This window comes from Eublepharis macularius, chromosome 1, assembly GCF_028583425.1.
Source record: "Eublepharis macularius isolate TG4126 chromosome 1, MPM_Emac_v1.0, whole genome shotgun sequence".
Lineage (NCBI taxonomy): Eukaryota > Metazoa > Chordata > Lepidosauria > Squamata > Eublepharidae > Eublepharis > Eublepharis macularius.
This window is the reverse complement of record NC_072790.1, coordinates 217995505-218020686: the sequence shown is the minus strand read 5'-3', so window position 1 is coordinate 218020686 and position 25182 is coordinate 217995505. Positions and strand designations below refer to the sequence as shown.

The 25182-nt window shown below is 43.3% G+C and overlaps 1 long non-coding RNA gene across 2 annotated transcripts; it reads right to left on the bottom strand.

Annotated features, from left to right (window-relative positions):
- Positions 1 to 10366: 10366 nt before the first annotated feature.
- LOC129342043 (uncharacterized) lies at positions 10367 to 24771 on the bottom strand. 2 transcript variants are annotated; one of them, XR_008598197.1, is made up of 4 exons: positions 24741 to 24771; positions 14215 to 14381; positions 11297 to 11426; positions 10367 to 10784 (listed from the first exon to the last, which is right to left on the bottom strand). It is a non-coding gene; the product is annotated as an uncharacterized LOC129342043 (long non-coding RNA). The 2 variants fall into 2 exon arrangements; XR_008598196.1 differs by lacking the exon at positions 24741 to 24771 and adding an exon at positions 17739 to 17796.
- Between the last annotated feature and the right edge of the window lie 411 nt (positions 24772 to 25182).

Below are 25182 nucleotides of genomic sequence, written 5' to 3'. Positions count from 1 at the left end.
GTACGTTATCTCTGAATAATTAAGGATATTCCAACTGTCCTCTTTTTAAATTAAATTTTGTTTTAATAGAAAGATTAAAATCCCATTAAAGAGAAAATATATCCCATATCAAATTTCAATAGAAGTCTATACATTTTAGAAATAATATGGTCATCATTTGTACATAGTTCTTTGTCAAATTCCATCTTTTCTTGTTCAAAACTGGACATGGGCACGAACAACATTATGAACTGAAAAAAGCCCATGAACAGCCCAATCTGCTGTTTGCGAGCAAGCTGTTTGTGAGGCCCCATCCTAAACAAACAGGTGGTTGTTAAAAGCCTTGTTCGTTGCCTTCAGCAGCCATTAGGCAAGCCAGACAGTCTGGTGCCTGCTGCAATCAATCCCCTTGGCAACCGGAGGGAGGGAGGGACTGGACTCTGTCTGAACTCCTTCCAGTTTTCCTTCTGGCTTTAACCCTTTAAAGTACTTCCAGCAGAGAGTCCCGTTTTTGCCACTGTGAAGAGAAAATGACAGCCAAAGGGGAGACCCGTGGATCATGCCTTTCCTGGGATGCGATCTCTCTGAAACTTGGGGGGGGGGGGGGGTTCAGAGGACAGTGAGGACTATGTCCCCTGCAAATCTGGTGGGCATTGGATATTGGGAAGGTCAGTTTGTGGGATGTTTAAAGGGCCCTGCTCCTTGCATGTGGCAGGAAAGGGCCCTTTAAACTATCAGCTGGCAGGCGGCAGGGGGGAATCCCCCTGCTGCCTGCCAGCTGATAGTTTAAAGGGATCTTTAAAGGGACAGGTAAGTGGGTTTGAGGGGAGGGGGGCTAAGTGGGGGGGTTGGGGTTGGAGGTGGTTCTGGCCCCCATGAACAACGAACATGTCCAGGAACAGTTCAAGTTCATCCATGTTCGTTGTTCATTGTTCGTGGATGGCAACTAATGACGAACAGGGTGTTCAGGGTTTTTTTTTCCATTCGTGCCCATGTCTATTCAAAACCCCATAATTTTTATCTAGTTTAAATCTTTCTAGTAACTGTGCATAAATAAACCATTGACATTTACAACTTTTAGCTATTAAGTCTTCCCTTGTCTTCAATTTACAATCTCCTTGTGAGAAATCTAATAAATCTCCATAAGTCAACCATTTCTGTTTAGTTATCATTTCATGACTCTGTCATAGCTAATAGGCATTAGTGGGCTTAGTCTCCGCACATTTTTTAACAATAGCTATAACCACAAGTATTAATGGATGACATTGTTGATTAAGTATTATGTGAAAAGCATATCCCCTTCTGTATCTTTTGATGATCACCAGGTGATCTCCAAATTCTAGCATTTTTGGTACAGCTTTACTCTGTAGTGATATTCACCATGCTGCCATACCCCCCTCCCCACTATTTAATTTAATTTCCTCATTGGTTTATGTGAATTTATTTTGACTATCATGTACCCTGCTTCAAACAACCATCATTTTCTTTGTGCAGGAAATGTTTCTCAGGGTGACTCCACACAATGTAGGCTTAGGGGCTATGAATGCTATCTTTTCTTATGCCCTCGTGGAACTCAGAGTGCTGGAAGCTGCAGCAAGATGTATCGCTGTTGTAAAAGGTTAGTCTCATTTCCCTACAGAAATATTTTCAGTCTTGACATTTGTATCAAAATGCTTATTTTAAATGAGATGTTTTAGAGAAAGAACTTTCCTGTAATATGATTGTAAAACAAACAGAATGGATAACACAATTGTCTTCTTTATTTTTTCCTCCATTAATGCAAACACATACAACACAAATACCGACACAGAATCATTTAAAAGTGTACTTTCTGAAAAATTCCCAGTAACTCTTTGAGGGTTTTTTTTGTCTTTCCAAGGAAAGTGGCTGACCACTATGTGAAATAGAGTGCACTAGGTGGACAAACACTTCTAGCTTTTGAGGTTTGAAATGTCAGTTCCTTTTATTTCCAAGCTTTCTAGCTTGGAAATGGAACCCCAAGAATAAACATAATTTGGGTTTTGCCCCAGCTCTCTCAGCCCACCCACCTCACAGGGTGTTTTGTTGTGGGGATAATAATAACATACTTTGCAAACCGTTCTGAGTGGGCGTTAAGTTGTCCTGAAGGGTATAAATCAAATGTTGTTGTTGTTATTCATTTACCGATCTCTAGACATCTAGTTCACTTTTGCAATTCACATTTGGCACTAATATGAAATCCTTGATTTTCTTTAGGCATGACTAAAGCATGTTTCTTATTTTCTTTCTTTTTTAATAGGAAATGAGGGAATATTGAAACTAGGCTTGCCAACCTCTAGGCGGCAACTGGAGATCTCCCAAAATTACAATTGATCTCCAGACCATAAAGATCAGTTCTCCTGGATAAAATGGCTGTGCTGGTGGGTGCACTCTATGGCATTATACCCTGTTTAAGTCCCTCCCCTTTCCAAAATCCACTCTCTCCAGGCTCCACCCCCATAATCCCCAGGAATTTCCCAAACTGGAGCTGATAACCCTAATTGGAACATTTTTGAAACTCTGAAAGCTGCTCCATTGGTCTGTGATTACAGTGTCCAGTTTCCATGGAAGAGAGAATTTCTGTTGATTTGGGCTTTAAGAGATCTATCATGAAAAAGAATTGCTTCTTGCTACTTCAATGTTCTTGTCTACTTCTTAAAAAAATAATAATAAAAGTGCCAGGAAATCATTCTGCTTCCATATTTGTTCTTTGTGATGCTGTAATTTTCTCATAGTCCACTCACTCTTGTAGCATAGCCTTGATGGGATGGTATTTATATATTCAGTGTACATCATTTATAAGTATAATATTCATATCAACAGGGCTTTTTTTCAGCTGGAATGTGGTGGAACACAGCTCCTGAACCTCTTGAAAATGGTCACATGGCTGGTGGCCCCACCCTCTGATCTCCAGACAAAGGGGAGTTTAGATTGCCCTCCATGCCGCTGGAGCGGCACAGAGGGCAATCTAAACTCCCCTCTGTCTGGAGATCAGGGGGTGGGGCCACCAGCCATGTGACCATTTTTGTCGAGGGCAATGTAAACTTTAAAAAAACTCCCCCCTTGTTGCAGCTGATCCAAAGTGACATCATTGTGCGGTCCTGAGTTCCACCACCTCTTTTCCCAGAAAAAAAGCCCTGCATATCAATATATCTAATATATTACTCAATACAGCCAGCTCTATGGATACATAAATCTGGAGATTGGAGCCATGAACAGACCACACAGATCTTCCTACAAACCTGAGAAAAGCTTCAGGTTTGGAGAATAATCTAAACAAACAAACAAACAAAATAGATAAAAGTAATGTCTGTAGCTTTAAGAAACAGGTGCTTTAGTGGCCATTGCTGCCATCCACAACACTATTCAAGCCTTGGTTTCTGTCAGGAACGAGGTGGAAAGAAGGGTCAGGGCCCTTTTGAATGCTGCTTTGGCCTCTGAGGCAGAACTCATTTGGGCCAGGCACAGTAGGAACCATAAATGACTTGCTACTCACATGATTTTTGTAGCTTAACCTAAACTGGCTGCTTGCTACACTGGCAACATCAGCCACCATGAAAGCCAATGAAAGCCATTGTGGTGTAGTGGTTAGAAGTTCACATTAGGATCTTGGAGACTCAGGTTCAAATCAGCACTTTACCATGGAATCTTGCTGGGTGACGTTGGGCCTCTCATCCTAAGCTACCTCACAGGGTTGTTGTGAAGATAAAATGGAAGAGAAGGATGTAAACGGCTTTGGGTATACAGTGAGGAGAAAGGTGAGATATAAATGTAGTAAATAAATAATAAATATAGCTGAGGATGGGGGGCAGGTAAAATGTAGATTGGTGGGTGGAGAGAAGGAAGCAGGGAAAGGTGAGGATATTATTTTATTTTTGATTTTACTTCATTTAAATCCCCCTTTCTCCCCAGTGGGAACCTAACGTGGTTTACATCATTCTCCTCTCATCCATTTTTTCTCTCATAACAACCCTGTGAGGTAGGTTAGTCTGAGAGTATGTAAATAGCCCTAGTCCATAACTCTAGCCACTAGACTACACTGGGAGTTGCTAGGAGAAGGGAAAGAAGAATAGTGTGGGAAAAGGGATACAAGGGCAAGTAAGGTGCCCCCACAAGTCATATGGGTCCTCCATTGCCCAGCTGGGCCTAGCCTGGCAGCTGACACCACACAGAATGGTCAGACTTTTCCCAGGGAGAGGCTGCTGGAGTACGGAAGAGCAATATCTAATTGCTATGTCTAATTCTCAACAAGACTCCATTTGTGGATATTTAAATCTAGAGAATGAGGCCACAGACAGAAAAAAACATCTTTCTACAGTCCCAGATTTGCAGAAAAATCTGAACTCTTAAAAAACGGGGTGAAACACCCCAAATAAAAGGAGCACCTGTAGCTTTAAGAAATAAATCGCTTCAGTGGTTATTGCTAGGCATCCACAACAGTGACATCAAACCTTGATTTCTGTCAGAAAAGGGCTGGGAGGGGGAGGAAGGTCCATTTCCATGTCTGTTTGGGCATTTGAGGGAGTACTCATCAGGCCCAGACCCAGCAGCAACCACTAGGCTGCTTGATACCACCTGACCTGCACTTAAGCCAAGCTGTTTGCTATTAGGGTTCCCAGTCCTGTTTGAACCCCAGGGGACCAGGCAACCCTACTTGCTACAATACAAGCCACCTCATGAAAGCCTGTATGGTGTAATGGTTAAAGTTTTGGATTTGGACTTGTGAGACCATGGCCCTTTTCGTACTTACCGTTTAAACTGCCATTTATGAGCATTTGCCCCAATCGCAATGGCTTTGGCATTGCACCTGTTCATTGCACACTGTCCACTGCAGTTTCGATTTGACATCTGTGCTTCATTTCAAACCCATTTTGAAGCCTCAGTGCAGTTTTGGGCTTTTGGGGCTTTGCAATTCATGTCACACATGCGTAGTAACATTGCACTGTTGGAACCCATCCCCCCCCTTTTGCTGATTGGACTGTCCCCTGCCCTCTGGAGAGGCAATTGGTGGCAGAGTTCTGGGTGGAAAACATGTACCACTTTCATTTATTTTTTTAAATCAAGCCAGGAAAGGGTTAAAATGCTGCAGATTCATCCCCTCCCAGCAAGCTGAGGCTTTGTTTCCAAAGGGCTGTGCAAAATGCTTGTTTTTTTTTCTCTTTGGCAACATGCCTGGGAGGAAGGGGAAAGCAGCCATTTAATCCTTTCCTTGTTTTTAAAGCCAGGAAGAAAGTGCAGTAACATTACAATGATACAATGTTGCAACCCATTCTTGTCTTAAAAAAAGAGAGTGTGTGCATACCCTAAGGGAAGAAGGAGAAAGTAGCTATTTAACTCTTTCCTTGCTTTTAAAGCCAGCAGGGAATTAACAGCAAGTTTAGGAATCGTTCCTGGCTTTGAAAAAAAAATAAGAGTGCGTGCATACCTAGGAGGAAGGAAACCAATGGAGAAGCAGCCTTATGACCCCAGCCTTGCCTTACTAAAAAAATGGTGTACAAGGAGTTCAGAGAGCTGAGGAGGGTAGGAGTGGTTAATTCTGCACAAACCAATCAGCTCCTAGGGAAAAGGAGAGGGGGAAGAAGCAAAAAGGGGGCAAAAGGGTTCACATTAGCAAAATGTGGGCCAGCTGCCAGTCAGCAGTGGACTTGAAAAAACATCGTGGTATATCCGCAGGGAGAAAAATCAGGGATACAGCGGACAAAAAGCGGGACTGCATCCCATGACTGCTTTGAAAGTGTGAAAAACTTGCAAACATGGGATGCGGAACAGGTACAAACACACTCTAAAAAACGAGTGCAAAAAGTACCTTTGGTTCAAGTCCTCATTCTGCCACATTCTGCTTACTTGATGAAATTCATGACACATTCTCAGTCTAACTGACTTCACAGGGTTTATTGTGAGGATAATATGGAAAATACTGTAAACTGCTTTGGGGACCCATTGTGGAGAAAGGTGGCTTATACATAAAGTAAATAAATAATACATTCAGCTGAAGTAGGGGCAGTTAAACGGTCAGTTTGTTGGTGGGAGGGAAGTAGCATTGTTGGTCCCCTGATGTGGGTGGGGGATCCTCCACTCCAAGCCTTTGCCCCCTCCCACTCATCTGGCCAGTGGGGGGCAGCGATGCAGGGGGCTTCCTGAGGCATGCTCCCGGTGTGGTGCAATGACATCACTTTCCCCTCTTTCCTGGGAAAGAGGAAATAGTGTGGAGAGAGGGTATAGGGGAAAGTGATGCCCCCCCACTGCACAACTGAGTGTGGCCTGGTGGCTGGCACTGTGCTACTGGACCTGGCCCAGTCCAGCAACTGGAACTGCACAGAGTTTTCTTAGGGAGAGGCTTCCTGGGGAGGGATTGAGGGCTAATAAATGTAGGTTGGCTGGTGGTTTTTAAGGAGAAAAGGAAACAGGAAAAGGAGAGAGACTGTGGGAACTTTTAGGAAAGAGAAGGAGGATATGTTGGCGGAAGGGGAAATTAGATGGCTCAGTCCGCAAGTCCCTGTGGGTCCTGTGCTTGTAACTATGATTGCCAGTTTCCAGGTGGTGGCTGGAGATTTTCCAGCATTATAACTGATCTCCAAGCCAGAGAGATCATCTCCCCTGGAGAAAATGGCTGCCTTTGAAGGTGGACTCTGCTGTGGTCCTTCCCCACCCCAAACCCTGCCCTCTCAAGGCTCCACCACCCTTCCAACCTGGAGATGGCAGCCCTAAGTAACTAGGAGCGGAACTACAAGTGACAAAGGGCACAGATTGGACACTTGTCAGCTTCCCTCAAGTTTTGATGGGAAATGTAGGTAGCTTGGCGGAATGTTGGACAAGTGACAGTTGAAAAGTCCATTGGACAGCAGTCGGAGAGCCAAGCTGCAAGACCAGGATGCCTACATTTCCCATCAAAACTTGAGGGAAGCTGACAAGTGTCCAACCTGTGTTAGGCGTCACTTGTGGTCCCGCTCTAAGAGACTTTAAAAATCCTTACAGAAGGCCCTCAGGAGTGGTGTGTGTGTGCGCGCGTGTGGCTCTCCATTACAGCTGCAAGATCAGGACGCCTACATTTCCCATCAAAACTTGAGGGAAGCTGAAAAGTGTCCAACCTGTGCCTTTTGTCACTTGTAGTTCCTCTCTAAGGTTGCCAGGTTCCTATACCCTCCCATCAGGAGGGGGGACCTGGCACTTAATCTCGTTCTGGCAGTGTGGTGTGTCCTCCAGTGCCTGCATGATGACGTCACACCCAGATGTTGTGCTGGCCATGAAAGCACTCCTGCGCTCCGTGCAAGGCTGATTCAGCCCATTTGAGGCCAAAATCAGCCCCAAACAAAGCATGGGAGCACAACAACATCACTTCCGGGAATAACGTCATCGTGCCCCCTGGGTGCCCATGTGCTGTACTGATGGGTCGGTGAGCAAGGGTACAAATCTCTGGGAGTCTGCTGCCACTGGCAGGCGCCTGAGAACTCTACTTGTAACACTGATTATGAGCATGTAAATACTGTTGAAATGTTTATATTTTATGGGGGAAATTCAGAGCAAGGAAAGAGGCTGCAGAACAGTTTCCTGGAAGTAAGCCCTGTGGAATGAAATGGAACTTACTTCTGAGCAAAGATGCTTAGGCTTCATCTTTGCAATGATGGATGAAAAGCAAAACAGGATTTTTATGCTCAACAACAGACACGAGAAATTCAAAATCATCCCTTTTGTTGCAAGTACAACTGCAAAAGCCTTACCATTGTTGGAAATTGCAATGTCTGGTGTACTGCAGCAGCAAGAAGGGAAGAAGAGCCTTCTATACAGGGAGCAGCCAGGATCACTTAGTTAAGATAGTGAGAGCAGCATCTCTCTTGTTTCCTGGGGATCATTTCCTTGTCTTGTTTTCTGTTGGGTTAAACAGGGCAATATCCTGCTTCTTCTCTCTCCTGCCCTCTCGCTCTTCTCCAAGATGTAGTAGTCAGATAGTCAGGACTCTGTCTCTGTATCTCTTCTTCACTCTCAAGTATGTATTTTTAAATAAACTTTTAGCCTCTTTAATCAGCACAGTGCTTCTCTGCTTTATTTGCACTCTGCCAGCAACCATGTCATTTAGTTGGCTGTTCCACAAAGGACTATTCCTTCTTGAGCAGGCAAATTTTGTCACAAAAATTGAAAAGACTGATCTTTTGATTCAGCCCGAGTCTATCAGAAGTACAATAAAATATCAATAGACACAGAACAAACCCATCTCCTCATAGAAAGAAACGAGCAGCTACTCATGGATTTAAAGAAACCTTGTGACAGTGCTTCCTATTTCGAAAAAGGCCTATTAAAATGGAATACTACAAGAACACACACACAAATGAGCCAGGCTGGACAAATCATGCCCCAATGGCACCATTAATGACTTGGAGATAATTTCCTTTGCTCCCTAATTGTTTTCCAAAGCTCATCAACAGAAGTGGTGGATTCCTCTTCCTTTCTCTTGTGAAAGCAGGTAAGGCTGGCCAGTCAGACACTGCTTAGTTGGACTATACATCCATCCTTTCTGGCCAAATCAGGGTAGAGGACAAAGAGTGAAACTGACCCACAGAGAGAATTTTGATGCTTCTCCTTTCTCCTCCTGCCCCTCTGTGCCTATGAATTGTCTGAAAATGGAATCCTTGGTGTTTATTATGCAAAGCTGCCACATGGTTAGGGACAGAATGGGGCATAAACTCTTTGGCTGTCTCTTCAAGCCCCTCTTTGAGTCTAAGGACCAAATCAGAAGTAAAATTTGTCTCATGTTTGCTATGGGGACTAGCAGTCATACTGTAGCTGCCAGTTGTCAGCGGCAGTTGCCTGTAAATCTTCTTCAAGGGCCTGACTCTGGTAAAGACCGCAGCAAGATGGGGAGGAGGGACTGCTTGTTTTCCTCCATTCTGTTTTCCTGACCCACAATGGCAGTGGTAGGGCTTCACATGCAAGGTTCCATGTGTGTGTAGCCACCCAACTGGGTAAATATAACTATAACACACATGGAATCTTGCATATGAAGCCCCGGCAGTGCCAGTTTGGGTCAGGAAAATGATACAGGGAGAGGAAAGAGCCCCTTCCCCCTGTGCCATGGTCCCAACCAGAATCAGTACATTTATAGGCAGCTACCATTGGGAACTAGTTACTGCTGTATGGCTGCCAGTACTCATGGAGAACACATGACAAGCATCATGTTTGATTTGGCCTTGATATGCATCCTCCCACTCCAGGAGGCTTAGGCATAAATACAATGCAGCTTTCAATCGTAAGCAACTACCATCTGGCTCACCAAGTAGTTAGAATGAAGCAGGCAAGGAGTGTCTCTATTTATGCAAAGTGAAAGCCCTCTCTGAACTAGACATGGGCACGAACAGAAAAAAACACAAACATGGTGTTCATTGTTTGTTGCCATCCACAAACAATGAACACTGACGAGCATGATCCTTTCATGAACATGTTCATTGTTCGTTGTTCATGGGGGCCAGCAGGCTCTCCTCCAGCCATCAAGATCCCTACCACACCACTCCCAGAAACCCTACCTGAGCAGGCAGCAGGAAAGGTACCAATAATAAACAATAGCTTGGCCCCAGAGCCTGGCAGCAGCCCTGGGACCTGGGGTAGATCCCTATCCCACCAGACAAAGAAAATCCACGCTCCAATACACTCACCCTGTCTCTCTAACAGCAGCTGTCTCTCCCTGAAAGTCAGAGCTGGGAGCCCCCCTCCCCCCTAGTCTTTTCCTCTTGTAACAAATTTGGAGCTCCAGTCCACACTTGGAAGGAAGACCTGCCTATTAAGCTAAATTGGGCTTAGATTGGGGTTTCCAGGGCAACAGCAGGAGTTCAGACAGAGTTCAAACAATCTCTGCCTGAGTTGCCATGGGAATTGATTGCAGGTACCAAACTGTCTGGCTTGAAGAACAGCAACGAACGAGGCTTGCAACAACCACCTATTCATTTAGAATGAGGCCTCACTAACAGCTTGTTTGTGAACAGCAGATTGGGCTGTTTGTGGGTTTTGTATTGCTGTCCGTGCCCATCCCTACTCTGAACTATGGAGTGAGCACTGTTGGAGGGAAACTGCCATGCACAAAATTCCTAATCAGGATTCTGAGAACTTTGATATTAACAGTGGCAGATTGGCCATTAAGGTCTCCAGAAAGCATCTCAGTGGGCTGATGGGCTAGGGGCCACTTCCCATTGGGGCTAACCAGTCCTGGGGGCCACTCCCTCACCAGAACCACCACCCCAGCATCAAGAGTAGTGGCCACTGTTGAAAGGGAAGAGGAAACAAAGCAGTAGACAGTTTACCAGCGCCTGACAAAAGGGCCCAAACCGATCTAGTCAGTTCACATTCACATCTCCAAGGAGATTTTATTTGGATGCATTCCATCTCCAAGGATAGATGTTCCTTATCCATAAATGACAAACAAACGCTATCAGATTTACATTCTGTTGCTCCACAAGTTCAAAGTTGACAACAGTACTACAAGCTAGATAGGGTGGCAAATGGGTCTGTCATAACAGAGTCATAACAGATAGACAAACATTAGAAGGAACTTTCTAAAAGGCAAAACAGGGCTATTTAACCAGGCCATTAATGAGGAACACCAGACACTGATGGGTAATTCGGTAAGTATGTGGACAGACCCACAGACAGGGTAGTAGTAATGGCCAGTTTAGCACTGTTTCCTAGTATTGCCAAGAGGTTTCTGGGATGAAGTAGATTTTGGAGCCGAAGGTGCTGATGTCGTAGGGCTACCAATCCCTGCTGGTGTAGTGGCTTCTGCACATTCAGGGCGCCAGCTCTCCCTAGGCACATGTAAAAAAAAATAGATTATTGTAGTGCTGCTGATGGTTTCAAGTGTTGTCAAGCATTTCAGCCTTAATCCCATGCTTGCTAATCGTGCTACTTTCCACTAGTACAAGTAGCTCTCCCTGGATGCAAGAGAAGCCTCTCGTGGCAGGGAAAGTTTGTGCAAAACAAACCCCCCACAGTTAACCAAACAGATCCTAAGGCCCCAACCCTTTTTTTCTTGAAAATTCTATGGTTCTCCCAATCAGCCATGTAAAAAGTCACTGATCGGAAAAACCCTTTACTCTTGAAAAGTACCCTCCTGTGTTTTCATAGCCACACAGACTTTGCTTATGCATTCCCTTATTTTTTTCATTGTGATGGAATGTCATATATGATTATTTGAATTTAGTCCAGCTAATTCACTTTGCTGGTAGCAGCAGCAAATAATGAAGTCAATAGGAAAGACTGGAATGAGAAACGTATTTCTTAATCTCTACAGTATCCACTGTGGGAATCAGCAGCTTACCTCATACAGCACTTCTCAGCCACACTACATGCCCCATAGGAGCTAAAACACCAGGGGCAGTTCATGGCATAACAGAAACCTCCCTTTTCATGACAGCTTTCTGGATTCCATGGGGAATCAGGGGCTAATCCTGAGGAAAAAAATTTAAAAAATGAAAAATGTTAATGGAGTACAGTCTTTTGTTTTCAGAAAATAAGGACCCAATTTCAGTTTTAGAGGAATTTTTCCATTCACTGAGACTCGGTCCAAATAGCAGAGGATAGTACTATAAGATCTGGGTGCTAAAAGAGGCCAGACTTCCTGGTTTCAAACAACAAGGGAGATCCTTAGTTCAGACGATTCAGTACAGAGATTCACTATGACTGCAGAACATTCTGAGCTCATTTCATAGCATCTCCGAAACTTCACCACTGATACTGACATAAGAAAATAACATAAGAAGAGTCCTGCTGGAGCAGATCAATGATCCTCCTAGTTCAGCATCCTGTTTGCATCAGTGGCCAACCAATGCTTGGCTCTTGTGGCTCTTTCTAAGGATTGCTCTGAGTATCAGAACAATCCTGGCACTGAGAGCCAGTTTGATGTAGTGGTTAAGAGCACGGGACTCTAATCTGGAGAGCCGGGTTTGATTCCCCACTCCTCTACTTGAAGCCAGCTGGGTGACCTTGGGCTAGTCACATCTCTCTGGAGCTCTCTCAGCCCCACCCACCTCACAGGGTGTTTTGTTGTGGGGATAATGATAGCATACTTTGTAAACCGCTCTGAGTGGGCATTAAGTTGTACTGAAGGGCGGTATATAAATTGGATGATGATGATGATGATGATGATTATCATCTAGCAAAAGAAAAATAAATACAGAAAGCTTTCCTAAACTTAGTTCAGATATTCAGACAGACAGACATGTGCACACGAGGTGGAACAGATAGGTGCATCACGAGGTTGCTTCCCAGCTGTCTCTGTGTGTCTTTCTGTGTGTTTCACACACACACACACACACACACACACAGAGAGAGAGAGAGAGAGAGAGAGAGAGAGAGAGAGAGAGAGAGAGAGAGCTTTTTACCCTCTCCTTTACAGTTGTGTCACAGGTAGCAGACCAATATGCTCCCTGGACTTGGCTCTTCTTTAACCCACCAACCCCCTTGGCCAATCACTCTGAGTCTCACACCATTGTGCTTTACTGCATCATTCTCAAGATACAAATACACATCAGTTTAGATTCTGATGACCCCCCCCCCCGAGAAAGTCGGTCTCCAAATGCACAGATCTATCTCCATAAACTCTCACATTTTCACAGATGAGCCATCTGCCTGGGTTTTATGGTCAGAGATGCCCCTGCATGGATGTATGGTGAAGGAGGTATCATGCTCTCATTTACAACCATAGTGGCTAGCAGCCATTGATGGATCAGTCCTTCATGTATCTAATTCCACTGTAAAGCAATGGCGAGCTCAATGACTACTGGCAGTCAGTTCCACAATTTAATTACTCATTGAATAAAGTATTACCTTTTGTTCTGGATCTATTGCCCATCCACTTCACTGAGTGGGCCTGAGATTATTGTTATGGGACATATGTCAGAGAAAATATATAGGCAGTATTTGGGAGCACAATTCATGGGATTCCAACATGTCCCAGATGCGCAGATTTATCCTGCTCATTCTTTTAGTGATCAATGACTTCCCTTTCCACTGAGTTCTACTCCTCTTGAATTCTTGTTTAGCTAAGAGAATATCTGAAAGTAACTGCATAACTGGAGCATGCCCAGTTTGGTGCAGCTTTCAGCTTCTCGATGTATTCCACGCACATTCATTACCAATACACATGTGCATGTACATCAATAAAATTCTTCTTGATATGACTGTATATATGAATGCATCAAGATTCTTTTTGTGAAGTGCTTTACCAATGCACACATATGCTCTTATGAACTGATATAATCATGAGTAAAGAATCTGGATATTGTGATATGTTTCATCACATCAAGACTGCTTCATTTTTTTGCAGTGTTTTATAAATGCACATATAACTATCAGTAATGTAGATGAAGGAAAGATATCTTGAACTGGAAGCCATGGCAAACTGGATATCCACAGGATTCTGAACAAGACTCAGGTTTTCGTTGATGTCTTTGTTTAATGGGAGGTTTCTGGTGTATCACTCCACTTAGGTAGCAAGACCAAGTAATTTGGGAATCTACAATTTTAACAGAAATGTCGATGAGGAGAATTTTGGATTCATTCCAAGCTTTATGCCCTCACAACTATGCCCTAAATTTCAAGTTATTGTTTCTACCACCCATGGATGTAAATTCCATTCTTAGTTCAAGTTCTTGGCCATGTGGCAATGAAGACTGGTTCAAACATGCATGCATTTCACTTGATAGCTTTGGTACTGGCATCCGGTTGTTTAAACATTCCAGTTGAGGAAAAGTGCCGCTTCTATGGTGATGAGAAATGATGTTAATGGTTCTTCATGTAGTGTTAAGTCTTCCAGGTGACCCATTTACACAAGCAACTCAACAAGTGCAAACCTAACTCTCATATGCCTTTCATGAACTCAAAAAATTGTTGTAGGTTATTTCCACCTTTCACTGCAAGAGCATGCTCTGATCTTTTTAGAAAAATATAACCAAAGACATTATACATTTTTCTGTATGCCTCCCCTTGACATTTTTCCTGCACAGGGAGATCTCCATCAGCCACATCAAAGAACAGTGTAGGGTGTAGTTTTATTTTCTGTGAAGTCTTTCATGTTGGTTGTTTCTATAAAATATAGTGCTCTTGCTTCCATAGATGTTGATCTGATGAAAATATATTGCAGTAATTATAAACCAAACCTAAATTTGCACAATATAACAAGCTGTCTAGTCAGGCTCAGCTTAATTTTGGAACACATGACGTTTGTTTACATTTTACCTGGAGTGGGCATAAGTATCAAGAAGAAGGCAATCAAGAGAAAATGAAGAAACTTCATATCTGGTGGATCGCTGGGAATTATAGTTGCAGTAGGTATAACCCAATCTTGTCAGATCTCAGAAGCTAAGCAGGCTTTGTATTTGGATGGGGGACCACCAAGGAAGACTCTGTGTAGAAAGGCAATGGCAAACAACCTCAGCTTCTCACCTGGGGTCACCATAAATCACTTGTTCCATTTGACAGCATGTATGCACATAATCTCTGTTAATTGTATATGAGTATACTCTGTTGCTTAAGAATACAGAACTGTCTTGCTGTATTTTTCAACAGCATCCTAGCACTGAGTCATTTTGATGTAATAGTTAGGATAGGGCGGGAGAGACCTAAGCTCAAAACGTCACTTCACCATGTAACTCATTAGGTGACTTTGGTGCGAGCAGTCCGCTTAGCTCTCCACCATTTAAATATCTGCTTATGATTGGGAAAAATCATGAAGTCTTAACTAATGCACTTCATGCCACAATAAGCCAGCTGCCCAGCAGGGCAAAACATTGCCAGCTCCCAACCCGAAGACTGGAATGCACATGCCATGTGAATGGAATGCTGAGTGATTAAGTGTTATTGACTCTGACCCACCCCTTGTTCCTTGACAAGAAAGATGCTTGAAACAAGTCCCTCGGACATTCCAATCTCCTTTCTTCCTATTGATTGCAACCCCAACTAAAACCCTATCCCTCAATCTAGGGCCATCAATCAGCTCTGATAAGTTTAAGTTCTTCCTCGGAACATTTAATCACAACTCTAAAGTCATCAGCCAGCTCTAGAGAACACTTAATTGAATGTACAATTTTTTTGTGAAACACCGGTACAAGCAAACTAACTCCTTTATCCTGCCCCAGCAGGCTAATCAAAGCTACTCAAGCCTTTTGTCCATCCCAGGAGACAATCACTTACACTAGTGGCCAAAATTGTGGAAACCTTTTGGAAAAAGTGCATTTTTGAGGTTTGATGGCTCATAACACCACTTTTTTTTGGAGTAATACCATAAAATCATATATCAATGAAAAGATAATTTAATCAAGAATGTAATGCAACAAAGTTTGTTCAATTATCTGTATTCTATCAAATGTTATAGCCAAATAACCAGGAAAAGGAAGCACAACTTGCTTAGGTTGATATGAAGTAGCTTTCCTTCATTTGAATGTAGCCAATGAGCATGAGTCTTTAGAGAGCCAATCAGGTGTCATCTTGTTTTGGCAATGAGCCAATCAGGTCACAGTAGGATTCAGCTACTGATGTCATGTATTGGAGCTGAGATGAAGTCATTTGTCAGTGTGTTATGTGATTGCTATCAAGTTGGTTGGTTTGTTTTGTATTCTTTCATTTAGTGAGCTTGTAAAACGTAATAAAATTAAAGAAATGGCACAAAGAGTTGACTGGTCACCCAGAAAGCAATATAAAATATTACTGTTAAGTGAACAAGGCTACAGTTATGAAGAAATTAGAAGAAAAATTGGTGGAAACTTAACCAAAGGTGGCATTTCTAAATTTTTGAAGAGGTATAAGGCAACTCAGTCACTACAGAACATTTTGTTCATACAGAACAAAATGGCACAATTCAATGTGAAGTTCAGTGCAAGGACTGTTCGGTGCAGACTGGAGGAATTTGGTCTTAATGCTAGAATTCCACAAAAAAAAAACCATTGTTATCTCTCAAACAAAGGTTGAAAAGATTAAACTGGGCTAAAACCCATGTTAACTGGACAGTGGAACAATGGGACAGTGTTATTTGGAGTGATAAGACCAAAATCTTCCTGTTTGGTAGTGATGGCATAAAATACGTGAGAAGAAGGATTGAAGATTTGCATCCTGATTGCATTACACCTACTATGAAACACCCAGTTAGTGTTATGATATGGGGTTGTATGATATCAAAAGGTGTGGGCAGAATTTGCGTGATAAATGGCAATATAAATGCCCCAAAATACATAAATGAAATACTTGAGCCCAAACTGAAGCCTTTATATTTCAACAAGATTCAGCTCCATGTCATGTTGCTGCTGTGTGCAAAAAGTGGTTTCAAGATAATCATATTCCACTGTTGAAATGGCCTGGGAATAGCCCAGACCTTAGCCCCATCGAAAATCTATGGAGACAACTAAAGAAACTGGTTAGTGAGAAGCAACCCAGAAATAAACCGCAATTAATAGAAGCAATAACTCAATCGTGGTTTCACATTATAACAGCTGCAGAACTAAAAAAACTTGGTTCACTCCATGGGAAGGCGTTGTAAGGCCGTAATTAAAGCAAAAGGTTACCCAACTAAGTATTAACTGATATGGTGAGAATTGTTGTATAACTCATTTTTTCTGTGTTTCAATTTTCTTCTTTATAACTACTGTTCTAAAAAAAATTCCTTCATAAAAGTTATTGCATTACATTCTTGATTAAATTATCTTTCCATTAATATATAATTTTATGGTATTACTCCAAAAAAAAGTGGTGTTATGAGCCATCAAACCTCAAAAATACACTTTTTCCAAAAGGTTTCCACAATTTTGGCCACTAGTGTAGGTCTTTGTTCCATCGGCTGAAGTCACTCTCCAGCCTCAAGGCACAGTTTGCCCCACCCAAATTGTACACCCTTACTCAGATCCAAGTGCTGGGCACTCAGAACCCTTAGAGCCTCTTTGGTTGAGAATGCTGGCCATTTGAAGCCTTCTTCCTCTGCGGACTACTCTATTCCTCTGATAGGTGATTATCACCTGAAAATCCTGAAACCTATTCCCACTTTCATCACTGCTTTTCTAGGAACCTTGTGTGCTTGTGAGTTTCCTCTTGCTGTGTGTTTGAGTTTCCCCTTTAAATAAAAATACTCTTGTTTTGGAAAACACCAATCTCTTGTTAGTTTCCTTGGAGAGAGGACCTGGTAAAAATTGGTGGAAGGTCTTGCTTGTTACCACCTCTCACATAGCTTTCTCCTCATTTGCTAATTCCCTCAACTTGTAAGGAGACCCATTCCAGTAACACTGGAGCAATCACTTTCTTTCAAAGAATGGTTGGAAGGTTGAAATTCTTAGAAGAGGAATGTAATGAAAATGTGATAGATAGGCAATCAAATGATCTGATGGGCATAATTTATGGAGAGAAGCTGGACCTCCCTACCTACCTCTGCTCCAATCTTAGTATATAAACAATCTGAACAAAATACACCAAAACCTTGACATAAGACATATTTTAATTAGCCTGCTGTCATTAAATGAGGAGGTCTCCTTGTGATTTGTGTAAATTAGCATGCAAGGAGAGTTAGCAAGAGGTCACTTAGTGAGATCTCCACCTTTGTATACAAGGGTCCCTTCCTCTAGAGGACTCTTTAATAAACAGGCAGATTCTTGACTAAAAGGGCTTTTTAATTTATAAAATAATAAAGATCAATGGGATAAAATACACATAGCACACACAGAGAATTAACTAGGGAAACAGAGGAAGTGGGAATAGAAGTTCAAGGATTGGGTGATATTTACCAGTTCCAATAGAGCTTGGAGAGCAAAGAAGGCTCTGTGGAGGAGCAGCATGGATGGCCAGCATCTCATCAAAGAGGAGAGAGGGGACTCAGATATAGTCTGAGGGTGCGTGGGAGGAGATTCCAGAACACACACTGAGCACATGGCAGGGCAATCAGATATATTGTGAAACATGCCCTGAAGCAGGACTGAGAGTCTCTGCCCTAAAACAATAGCTTGATGGCTATGTCTGGAGGTGAGACAATAGGACTGGGGAAGCTTGATTGTATCTCCCTGAGAGGAACTAAAGGAGTAAAAAGATTATTGATGAGTCCTGATGGCTCCTGATGGGTGAGGCTTATCAGTCCCTGAGTGACTCAGGTGGGGAAATGGAATCAGGAAAGATTGGCAGGGTGGATGAAGAGATTAGCTCAAGCTTCCAGAAGTCCTTTTTGTTATACAGTTCTGCACATCTCTGGAGGTGTGGGGCTGGAAGCAAGTCTTACCTCATTGCTCACATTCTAGTATTTTACTGCCTAGCCAGGCAGTTTGTCTGTGTTTAAAACAATGAGAGGGGCTTATGATATTCCATGTTCATAAGGCTTCTTAATAACATGAGGACAGGTCTGACTGCTAACACTGCTACTAAGGAAAGACAGAATTTGTTTAAGCAAAGCCTGAAGTTCTAACAAATGAAAAGTGGAAAAAAGAAAGCAGCCAGACTTACCACCTGCCAAACAGAATCCTTTCCAGAAATCAAATGGATTCTATACAGGTAAACTAGCAAAGCTGGTTTAGCAACCGTTTTGTGCAAGTTCAACTGCTTGTTAAGCTACTCTGATCAGCTGATTTCTTTTCAAAATTAACAAATACAACTTATGTGGGGCAGAGGTGTGGTCTGCAGGGACAGACACAGTAATTATACTTTTAACTTTCATTTTCAGTGAATAACACTTTAGGGTTTTGATGTATTTTTGAATGATCCCTCAAAATGTCTTGTTTTCTCCCCAATGGTCCTTTAAGACTCCCAGGGACTGTGCATTCTCTAAGGCAGCCCTAGATCTTTGGAGTCATGGGTTCAAACTTGTGCTTTGCAGTGAAGTTCATTGGATGATATTTGGTCCATCATTACCTCTTAGTTTAATCTATGTCATGGGGTCACGAGTAGACATGGGCACGAAACACATTATAAACCAAAAAAACCCATGAACTGCCTGATCATCTGTTCGCAAACCAGCAGTTCATGAGGGTCCATGGCCAACGAACCAGTGTTCATTGGAAGCCCAGTTCGTTGCATTCGCCCACGGTTCGTGAAGCCAGACAGTCAGGCACCATCAATCAATTCCCTTGGAAACGGAGCTGGGGGAATGCCTGAACTCTGTCTGCACTCCTTCTGTCACCCTGGAAACCCAAATCGAAGCCCAGCTTACCTTGATCAGCAGGTCTTCCTTCCAACCATGGAGTTGCAAATTGGTTACAATTGGTTACATGGGAGAAGACACCCCAGGGGAGGGAGGGGGAAGGGGGGTGTTCTGTAGCCATGGGTACTCCAATCTCATCCCTGCAAACTCTGATAGGCAGTTCTGACGGCCAACCCCTTGTACACTGGGCCAACGTCAACTGGTGGTTCTAATTGTATCGAATGGGAGTTTCTTGGGGGCCTCAGATTGGAGAGGGTATAATGCCAAGATCCCTATTGCAATCTTGACCAAACTTGGATGCTGGCTGGAGGAGAGCCTGCTAAACATTCCCTGGGAATATGGGATCTCTAAGTCCAATGGGGGCTGTTCTGACACCCACAAACCAAGAACCTCGAACCGGTTCATCAGCAGGAAAAATTCGTTTCAGTTCATTAGTTCGGGTTCGTCGGCAGCACCGAACCACGAACCACTGGTTCATTAATTTTTTTTGGTTCGTGCCTATGTCTAGTCACAAGGTCTAGAGTAGTATAATGGTGAGAGAAGCATGCTCAAATGTCTCCTCAGCGAAAAAGCTCACTCTTTCATACTAACCTATCACACATGTTCATTGTGAGGGAGAGGAGAACGTATTTTCCACACTGAACTATTTGAAGGAAAGGCAGGATAAAAATATTAGATCGCAGCCAAAGTTCAGTTCTACTGCAGGTACAACACAATTCATCTGTTGGAATATGTGGTTGTGGAGAGTACCGTCAAGTCATAGCTGACATGGCAACCCCTATTGGATTTTTTAAGGCAAGAGACTAGCAGAGGTAGTTTGTCATTGCCGGCCTCTGCAACCCTGGTCTTCACGTGAGGTCTCCCATCCAATTACTAACCAAGGCCAACTGCAAGGTCTAATATTCAAAGAAGAAGAGAAGGAGATCCTGCAGGGGTAGCAAGCTCTAGTTTGACAATACTGTTGAGGGGATATCTTCTTTCTAATAAGGGGTTTTCTGCTTGCCTATCTGTCTGCAGAACTCTTAGAACTCTCTAGAATGCTCTGAACTAGCCAGACAGCTAGTTTTATTTCTTCTTTTTCCTATCCAGTTATATCTATTAATAAAACTTTTCTTCTCTCAATCAGTTCATTGTCTTGACTACATTAGGCACTCTGCCAAAAACTTCTACTTTGGCTATAGAATTGGAGTTTGGGTTATGATGGATGAGGAATAAAATATAAATCTGATGGGAGTCTGTCAAAGCTTACATATAAGGAAATAGCATACCCTCTGATTCATATAGAACAAAGGCAGGAAACGTTAAGTTTAGTTCTTCTGGAATAGCTCAGAACACAAGTGAGTTTAGATCATAGAAAACCTAAGATATTTTTCTCTGATGAAACTGAGGTGAAGGTTGTTCATCAGTAGCAAATGGAATCTAGACTAACCTGCCTACAGCAGATTTCTTCAGAGTTACTGGAAAATACCCAAGTGTAAGCAGAGGAAAAAACCAGAATCCTAATTATTAAGCATAGAAAAGATCATCTTTCTTATAAACCAATATGAATAAAATTTAGAGCATCTTACTCAAAACATGAAATTTGAGTGCTAGTGTGGTGTTGTGGTTAGTGTGGTGTTGTGGTTAGACCCCAGTTCACAATTCAGCAGTTCCACAAAAACTTGCTTGCTGGCTGAAAAGTTTCCATGAAAACTTGCTCAGCCTAACTTATCTCACAAAGATAAACAGAATGAGACAACCATGGACACTGCTTAGAGGAAGGATTGTATAAAAGAGTAGACAGATAAAAAAAATATTCAGTGTGTATGGGGCATTGCCACCTGTGATCTAATCCATTTTTTCCAGTTGTCATGAGTTTCAGCCCCATTCTTTCCTTCCAGGTTCTCTGGGTCAGCTGTTTTTGCACTTAATGGCACCAAAATGGCACAGAACACAATCCTTCCTTTAAACCATCAACCCATAGAATTTTTCCTCAATTACACCACACACATATATTACGACCTCCTTTCTGTCCTTAGTTAGATTTTGCCTTTAACTCTCTTCTTACACCCTCTGGGTAGATTGCTGATACCAGGAATTATATTCCAAAATAGTTAATTCAAATTTCCCCTTTAATAATGTGTCCAAGCATCAGGCTTCTTCATGGGACTATGCAGCTCTGAAGACAGGAATGGGATATAGGAATAACATATATTCTGGGATGAAAAAAAACCCTTTTATTTTTACAAGAAGTGTATCAATTTCGCACTATTAGCTAAGCTCGATGGTTTCAGAGATAGTTATCAGTTCTTAAAATTGCTTTATACACACACACACACACACACACACACACACACACACACACACAACTTTCTCTCTCAGGTACACACAATTTGCCTGCTTTGGATAGATCAGTCTCTCACTCAAATATACATAGACTTTCCCTCTCAGGCACACACACAGTTTGCCTGCTTTGAATAGAATGAATGTTTTCTCTCAGACACAGAGTTCAGGCTTCCACACAGGTTGTATTTCTCTCAGAAATACATGGACACTCTTAGTCTGCACACAACTTGCCTGTCTAAACCAGAATGCAGAATGAAACTTTCCCCTCCACTCAGTAACTAAAAACTGCAGTTCACTCCACCCTAGAGCACTGCTACTGTCCAAGCAGATTTCAATCCAGACATACTTCTCAACTCCACCCACACTCTCAGCCATCAAACAATCATCTCATTCACTCACCCCTATCTTTCACCCCAACTCTTCATTTGTATCACATTAAACATTTAAAGAAACACACCCACATTACAACACAACAACAACAGATCCTAAAGAACACAAGGGTCAGAGGTTGTACACTACAGCAGAAAACTGGCAAAGGGATAGCAAGGCAGTGGCAGCATTAAAAACAATCCTGTTTTATGGACAGATCACTTGCACCACCACCACCCCATCCCCTATGTCAGGGCTTGTCGCTGCCGCCGCTGGGCAGGACCCCAGTTGGGCCGGCCCTGACATCAGAGGGGCACCAGGGATACTGCAGGACCCTGCTCTGTGGAAGGAGGGGTGGTATACATCACCCAGACTCCCTCTCAGTCCACTCGCTGGCCTGCTCAACCTGGCCTGCTCACCCTCTGCGTCCTCCATTATCTCCTTCTCCCAGAACTCTCCTCCAAGCCTCCACTTTCGCACTGCTCTGCTCTCACTCCACACCATCACTCCTTACTCACACCCACCACCTCAGAGCTCTTCCTAGCCACCTTATATAGGGCTTCCTTTCTCCGCCCCGCCCTCCTCCTAGGCTTGTTCCTTCTCCTGACTTGGCCCAGCTGTGCCTTCCCTCAGGTGTTTCCCTCCTACCACTAATCCCTTCTTGGCTTCCTTGCCTTGCTGGCAGGGTGGGGTTGAATGCGAGCCATCCCCAGCTCAGGTCTCCTTGGTCTTGCTCACGAGGAGCTGCCCCAGCCTGCTTCTGTGCTGCTGAGCATGCCTGGCCTTGCTCGCAAGGAGCTGTCCCAGCCGGCTTCTGTGCTGCTGAGCATGCCTGGCCTTGCTCACGAGGAGCTGCCCTGGTCAGCTTCTGGGCTGCCTGCTCATTAATGCTGGGCAGGGCTACCCATCTCCTCCCCCAGAATGCCTGTGGCAGCTCCACCTGGAGGGGCTTGGCTCCTAGCACCTCCTGAGCCAGGCTGCTGTCCTCTAGCCAGGGTGTGACTCTGGGCTGTAGTGGCTGCCTCTCCTCCTTGGAAGGTAAGGGCTCTGTTTGGGCTATTGCTGGGTCCCTATTCCCCCTGCCTTGGCCCTTTTCCTCTAGCCTGTTTAGCCCCCTCTCTTCCCCCTGGGGGGTTGGACTAGCTGGCCTCTCCCTGCTCCCTCCAGCCTTCTGAGGCTTTGGCCTTTCGCCCCTTCCCCCTGGAGTAGGCAGGTTCTGGCTCTGTTTGCAAGACAGAGCAGTTGAACTGCTGTCTCCCGGCTGCCCCCTGCCACTGCCTGTCAGCAAGTCCAGGGGCTGGGCTGCTGACCCCGGGCACCCTACACTTTTACTCACAGCAACTGACAGTTTAAATTCCTTGTTGGGAGTGATGAGACAGACTAGTGCCTGGGTAGTTCCACAGAACAAACCAAGATGCAGCTCTAAACATGTCTACTCAGATGTAAGTTTCATTTTATACAATAGTGCTTACTCCCAGGGAAGTGTCTTTAGAATTGCAGCTTATGATTAAAATATGCACATTTCCCATTTCAAATGTTTCCAAAGCCGATGTGTGTGTGTGTGTGTGTTTGGGATGGGAATCTCCCCTTGAGAGGACCCAATTGGAAGGGAGACAATGTCATTGCCCAGGTAGAGACCAGGAAAAAAAGATGCACTCATGCACATTCCCCTTCCAGCCAATACAGTTAATTAGTAAAATAAGCTCTCTCTCTCCTTGGGATCTGATTGGTGAATATCTTTAAGGAAAACAAGAAGCTGCCATATGGGCACAGTGCCTATCTGCCTGCTGTTGCCATTGCTGTGAGATAAGAACTAATACAAAACATACAAACTTTGGTGCTGATATAACTGGGTTTCCTGGATTTGGTTCATCATTCTGGAAGCTGCTTTAATGAAACGAAACAGCGATTTCTGGCTGTGTTTCTGGCTTGTTTATTTCATTTTGAATGCAGCTAGTATTTATATTATATTGAGGAGGTTGCTACTTAATTAAGTGCATTACAAATTGTTTAGGAGACTGGAAGCCAGTGCTAAACCAGGAAATAAATGACTCTTTAATAAGTGGCAATATGTGACTAGTTTTATCAGCAATTTAAGACTAGTTTGGGTGGTATGGTAGAGATATATTCATCCTTGATTCGTGATAATTCATTGCCATAAATTGTTATTGCCCTTTTGATGGCTACACAAAAATTGAGTTAATAAATTAAATTACATTAAAAGACAGATTCATCCTAATGTTCTAGAACTTCTAGATAATACATATATTTCCAAAAGAGGTCAATGTGACCTAATTTTAGGATTGACAAAATCTTGAACTCTCCACTAGGGTTGCCATTGGTCTAATATAATCGGCAAACTCCCACCAGCTCTCCCTGTCACTTGCTGGCACTCAGTATAGTGATGGGAAGAAAATGCAGGGGGAACATGCTGCCCAATGTGGCAATGTCACTTTTGCCTGAAACCCAGCCAGCAATGTTTGAGGAATGTTCCAGATTTCTATTGTATCTACTATAGAAATCTGGAAAATTCCTGGAGCATTGCTGGGTTCCAAATGGAAGTGATGTGGCCTCATTGTGTAAGGCCCCCTGTAAGTTACTGCAGGAGGACTTTTTAAAAAATAAACTTAGACTAACTTTATTTAGCCCTGACCTGGACTCTAAGCTAGGTTGGCCTTGGTTAAGTAAGTGGATGGGAGACTTCCAAGGAAGACTAGGGTAGCTATGCAGAGGCACGAAATGGCAAACCACCTCTGTTAGTCTCTTGCCTTGGAAACCCCAGCATGGGTTAAGAAAAGTCAACCGTGATTTAACAGCACTTTTCCTGGCCAACTTTCTTTAAGAGAAATGAATGAAGGAAAACAAGGTCTAAGAGAATCCTTTATAGGAGATTCTCTAGCCAGCTTACCTGAGACTTGAGTAAAACCTGGGCTGGAACTACTCCAGATTCTGGTGTCCAGGAACTAATATAAAACATGAAACTGAATATTACTGAATATTGCTGAATATTATGTCTCCCCTCCATTTTTTCCTCTCTTTGGCTCCTATAGAGACTGAGGGGATTTTTCTCCCATAGAGACTGAGTGGATTCTTAGAGCATCACATGATGTGGTGATTAGACGTGGGCACGATCCAAAAAAAAAATACCGATCAAGCTGTTCGTGGATCTGCTCTGGTGACTACCCCAGATCACCAATTCACTCTGATCAAGTCCCGTTTCCAATCTGGGATCTAGGATCGGAGGGGCGCCCCCCCCACACACTTAGAGCAGATGGGGAAAAAGGTTTTTAACCCGGCAACGAGCTGCCTCCCCTCAGGGAGGGGACGTTTTCTCTCACACACACATGGGC